The following is a 6,082-nucleotide window of genomic DNA, read 5'->3' as shown; positions in this document are numbered from 1 at the left end:
AAATACATCACTGGAGATGAGAATCAGACAAATTAATTGGCTTGGAAGCTTAATTTCTATTCTTTAAACATTAATGAGGATGCTAAAATGAACAAAGGAATATCTCTCCAAAAGAATCATTATCACCTTCATTGTAGCTTCTTATGCTACTTTTGAAAAATCTCTTGGTTTCTAATCACATGTTGCAAATAATGCAATGCTAATTATAATGCTTTATTTATTTTATTTTTTTGTTAAGAAAACATTACTACTCCTGGAAGTGTTACGTGCTTGAAAATAATTCTGAAGTCCTAAAGTCCTGAAGCTTTTTTTGTTTAGTAAATTATAAGCTTTAGTATTTGGAAAAAATCCCACTATTGAAACTGTCAGTTCTAATGAAATACAAACGGCAGCTTTGATTTCACAGATAACTTGAGGGTAAGTGTGCACCTACCCAGGCATGAAGGGACAATGTCAGCATTTAGAAGAAGCTGCAGGTTCAGCAAGACAAAGGCAGTCACAGGTGGGAATCACAGGTGGGAACGGGCAGCCTGCACAAAAATGTGGCAACATTCCTATTTCCAATAGTTCATTTTCATTTCTCTACAGAACTGAAGCTTGGTCTCCACCCTTGAGACCAGGAAAGGTAACTGAACCCGTTGTGTCAGATGGGCATGACCCAACCAGCTTTACCTTCTTAAATTTCTTTTACCTAAATAGACCAATACTTTGTTCAGAATTGAGAGTTCATGAGTCAGTAAATGTGTGGATGTGGGGATGTCATTACTTGACATCCTTTTCTTTTGGATTCTTCCTGGATCAAGGCAGAAGGCACTGGCTGCCCAGAATACACCTGCATTAGATACTGATAGTGTGTCCTACAAATGTGTTAAAACCGGTGTCACAAAACTACCCCTGAACTCATTTGTGGAGATGAATATGCTTGTGTTCCTTTATATCAGGGAATAAAATTTTTAATCCACTCAGAAAAGGTATAAAATACATATCTATTTAAAAATACTCTCTCTGATAGAAGTGATTTTAATCGAAGTGGAGAGTTGTGCTCAATACTTTTTTTTAATTAAATGTCGTTACAACACATCATAAAAAGTTGCCATAATTCACTGTATTACTGAAGATTTGCTTTTCTTTGTAATTTTTAGGAGTAATGCTTACTCCTAAATACTGAGAGTAGCTGCTTGGATGCTTGATTAGGGAAAGAGTTTTGTCTCCTTTAGTGTTTCATAAACCCAGGTAAGAATATAAATGCAATATAGTTTGGCTCCATTCAGCTGAACTTTTTACTCTAGGCTCAAAAATGCTTGTGGAAAAAGTTTATGAGCTGCTCACAGTAACATGTATCCACTCATAAATGCTTTTATGTTTAAGTTTTTCTCATCTTTCTTACTAAATTAAGGAAATTATCAGATCACTATTCACAGCTATTTGGGAAGAGGAATATAATATTTAATTTCATTTGTATTGTCAAGTATATTATTATAGTAGTCCTGAGTTTATGAAAGTATTTCTTGTATTTGCAATGTGTTGGGATGACTATTTTTCAGTGCTTTGATGAATAGGCTAAATTTATGTTCAAATTGTTTTCATAAATCTTATTCTCTATTTTTTTATCATTTTGATTGCTGCAGGACATGTTTCCTAAAAGTTTCCCCCTCCTTCACTTTCTTATGATACAACTAATTTTTGAAACTGAACTATAAACTAGTGTAATTTCAAACATACAGTGTACCTTTTTTGACACTATCACTTATGCACAGAGGACTTTATGAAAAATTATTAACGTTTTTTTTCTCAGGGATAGAAGATGAAGAAAAAAGGAACAAGGTGACTTTTATGATGAATTATGCATTGATACCTCTGTACGAAGAGATGTAAGTGTCTGCATGGAAATTTTATGCAGTTGAAAATTATGTAAAGGAAAAAATAATTAGAATACTCTTTATTAACCTTGTTGTAATAATGTGAATCCCAGAAACATGCCATCTAGCCCAATATTCTGTTACTAAGAAAGACTAATAAATGCACTGAAGATAATGGTACCATATAACAACTGAATGCTATTATTTTCCAGGCAGTGGTTTTGGAGAGTTCTAATTTAGTGGTTTTATTTCAACACTCATGTATAGTATATAAGTCTATGCTTGTTGTGTGGATTGTGTAATACTTCGTGGTATGTATGTATGTTGTTAGTTGCACATCTCCAAAAACTAGACATTTTGCAAGTTGAACATCCATTGCTCAAAAAAATACTATCTCTTTGTTGTTTTAGATATCTATATTGTTCTTTTCTGTACTTTTCTTGTCTTTTTTTTTTTTTTTTTTTTTTTTTTTTTTTTTTTAATAAATCAGTACAGATTTCATCAGCTGAAATGAACATTTAAGTTTATCTGCATTTATTTATCATGATTCTCAGACCAATGTCTTCCTGCATGGGGAGGCTAAACATCTATCTCATAAATTATCCACATGACAATGTAATAACTGCTCTCATTTTTACTCTCTTCCAACAGAGTCCTCAGACTTTTACATCTGCTCTTCAAACTCTTGATTCATCCAGTTGTTTTGGTTTCTTTTTTTTTGTCCATATTCTTATGTAGAAAAGAATTTCCATATTTCCATTCCTACTAAATCTCATAATTCTTTTCTCTTTTTCCTTTCCTTTCCTTTCTTTCCCTTCCCTTCCCTTCTCTTCTTTTTTTTTTTTTTTTTTTTTCTTTTCTTTTTTTTTTTTCTTTATTATTTTTATGGGCTTTATCACAAACAAAACTAGAAGCCACCCTGCAGGTACCATAGATTTAAGACAGTAATTGAATCCAGACATCTTAGGAACAGCTACTTCTCTACTTTTTAACATGAAAAGGTATTATATGTAAACACTTAGTGAAAAAAAAAATCTACCTTTGGGTATTCAGAAGAACAGTAATTTCAGTTCCTTATCACTCCAATAGCTATCTGTACCCTCTGTTTTTTGATTCTGTTTAAATTTTAGAGGTCAACTTCATACCTTTGCTTGAAAGAACTTAGAAACCTACACGGATGTCACAGATGCATTTTTCTTGTTATGAAAGACTTTGATCAAAGAAAGAGGGTAAAACATATTACTCTAAAGGAGAACAATAGCACAAATAATCGAATAATAAATCTTATTGCATCACAGACAACTAGAAAAAGGAAAACACTGTGAAAACCTGTAATTTGACAAACTGAATTTTGCATATTGCTTTGGTTAATATATAATTTCACTCAGAATCAAACAGTAACCCTCTTGGGGTTAAACTCATACTCCCTTGGGAAATGTAAGACCCAGAGGAGGGATGGCAATTCCTTCTAAAAATAAGAGCCTCACTTCTTTTAAAGTTTTTTACTGCCAAGAACGCAGAATAAGGGTAGCTTGAGCTTGTAGCCTACCACATGCACCAGGAATGTTCCAGATAGCTAAATTATAGCTGTTTGTATGTATGCAATCTCCATTGCTGACAAGGTATTAAAAAAACTCAGCAGAAATTGAGTTTGACAATCTGTATTATGTGGGACTTTGCATGAACAGAAATAAAACCCCTGCTGAATGTTGGAAAGCAGTTACAGCAGGGTCTCTGTTAAAAAGAGGTACAAAATTCTGCTAGCACCATTTTAAAGCATCCATTACTTCAGCAAAAAGTGATTTTAGGCCAAAAAATCTATTCCTTAGGACAACAATCTAAAAATGCAAAAGAATATTACATGCCACAGTAAGAATACTCTTAATCTACTTTTGAGATACGGAGTTCCGTTTTTAGTAATGGAATTATAGAAAAATATGGAAAATGTTAGGATAATCTTCAAATTGCTGACGATTCAGAACTTTTTCTACTCTTCAATAGGTAGCTTTCCTTTTTAGAAAAAAAATAGAAATGTCCATTGCAAAGAGTGTGAAGAGAAGTTTATACTGAATGCTTTCTAGAAAAAGATTAATTTCTTTTTCATATGAATATGCTTGAAATTAATTTAAAGGAAATATTATTTTATTTCAATAGAATTTTGTCACCTCATAAAAAGGACTAATAATTTACCACATCCAGTTACATTGGCATAGGGAATGAAATGTCTGAAAGTCTACAGGTAAAAAAAGGACGGATGATAAAACAGTGGGACATTAGGTGAATGAAGGAGACAATATTACATAATACAAGCTTTTTTCCTTTGTCTTTTTTACGTGAAAAATAACTAAAATTAGAAGTGGGAAAATAAAGGCCTAAAATGCTTTTGAAAAACATGCCAATAACACCTTCATCTGAATTATGCCATCACTCCCAAAGGACCTAACTATTCATATATTGTAGTACCTACAAGAAACAGACAGGAGGAGTCAGAACTTGCAGAGCTGTGCTTCCAGGTGTGTGTAGTGCTATTGCATTCCAATAGAAATTTCTTAGGCTGATGTAGAACTGTGGAAGATAAATAACAGAAAAGCAGGGACAGATCAGTAGATATACTTCATGCACAGCTGAGGCACTGGTTTTCCAACTTCTCAATCTTACAGATGGGTAAAAGAGGACAATAACTTTTAAGATCTCAAATAATAGCTGTTCTCCTGTATGTCTAAGGTAGGAATTAAGTATATTTATTCAGTACAGATGTTGTATCTAACTGTGTGTCCTGTGCTAGGCAATGATAATGGGCAGGTTTGTTGATTCTTTAAGAAAGCATTAATTACATGTTAATTACGTTAATTAACATTATGGTTAATTAACATTATGGTTTCTTAAATGTTTTCTATATGTTTTCTATATAGATATTTACCCTGGAAACACAGTATGTCACTGATATCTGGTAAAGGCTACCCCATGCATATCACACCATACCAGCAATCACCTTGGCTTTTCTTCTTCATTTACGACAGTTTTTATTCATAAGCCTTATGGCATGCTAATCACATTCATAAAAAAAGCTACTATGTATGTCTCCACCTCAACTTCTTTTTCAGCAATATTTCTACCCTGGGTAGAGCTTAGCCACTGCTCTGCAGCAGAAGAAATGCCATTCCCACCATTCCCACTCATCAGGGAAAGACATAATGAACTTCCTCACTAGTTTTTTGCTGGTGAAGTTCTTGTTTCTGATAGAAGAATTTTTTTCCCTTCTGTACTGCAAGCTTTCTTTTAAATAAAATGAAGACATTTCTGTTGTTTGTTACTCTCCCAGATTACCTAAAATGCAGTAAAGTACATAAAATAACTTACCCAAAATTACAACTCCATTCCCTGGCCCAGCTTATAACTGCAGAGGTTGGATGCTATATTTATATCTATTCCTATGACTTAAGCATTACATGAACCAGTGGGAACAGACACAATCCTACAGAAAGCAGTAAAATTCAAGGTATAGATAGGACTCAACAGGACTGGAGGAGTCTTCAGTCAAAGATCCAGACAAAAGCAAGCTAGATCTTCCTCACATATGAGAACCATTTGATTGTCTCCTCTGTCATCTTCTTTTCTCATGATGATGAATCTTCAGTGCATGCCTGAACCCCATGTCAAACTGTATTACATCTGAAGCCATATAGTCAGCCAGAACTAATAGTTCTGGCTGGAGAGCTGTTGCTGATCTAAACTTTTTCTGAAGTGATTTCACCCCATTCATATGATTGGTGTCTCCTGAAAAGTGAATGTGTCAGATGTGATTGCTGTAGTAAGTTGATGCATGCAATTCAGCTGCTCATACAGTCGGTCCCTTTAGCATGGATATATCAAATTAATATCAAGCATTTCATTTATCAGGGATGTAGATCTTTAAAACACACAGCCAGATCCTTATCCAGCCAAATGTGTGAACGGAAATATAATCATTTTATTATGAGTCTGCTTATAGTAGAGATATATTCAATTCAGTAGGTGATTTATTTGCTACTATGAATGATGTATGGGATGTTGTGGATGATATACCTGACTTAGCTCAGTACCTGACAAATCCAATTCAGTAGGTGACACAAGGTATCATTTTTGCAGAAATATATCTGATGTACTAGGTTATGAATTTGATAAAAAATAGGTCTTTTTCTTTGGTGAGCAATACTTTACTTTTCTCCTAAAGTATTTGACTG

Source organism: Heliangelus exortis, chromosome 2, assembly GCF_036169615.1.
Source record: "Heliangelus exortis chromosome 2, bHelExo1.hap1, whole genome shotgun sequence".
Classification (NCBI taxonomy): Eukaryota; Metazoa; Chordata; class Aves; order Apodiformes; family Trochilidae; genus Heliangelus; species Heliangelus exortis.
The sequence above is the reverse complement of the archived record's forward strand: the minus strand, read 5'-3'. Positions refer to the sequence as shown.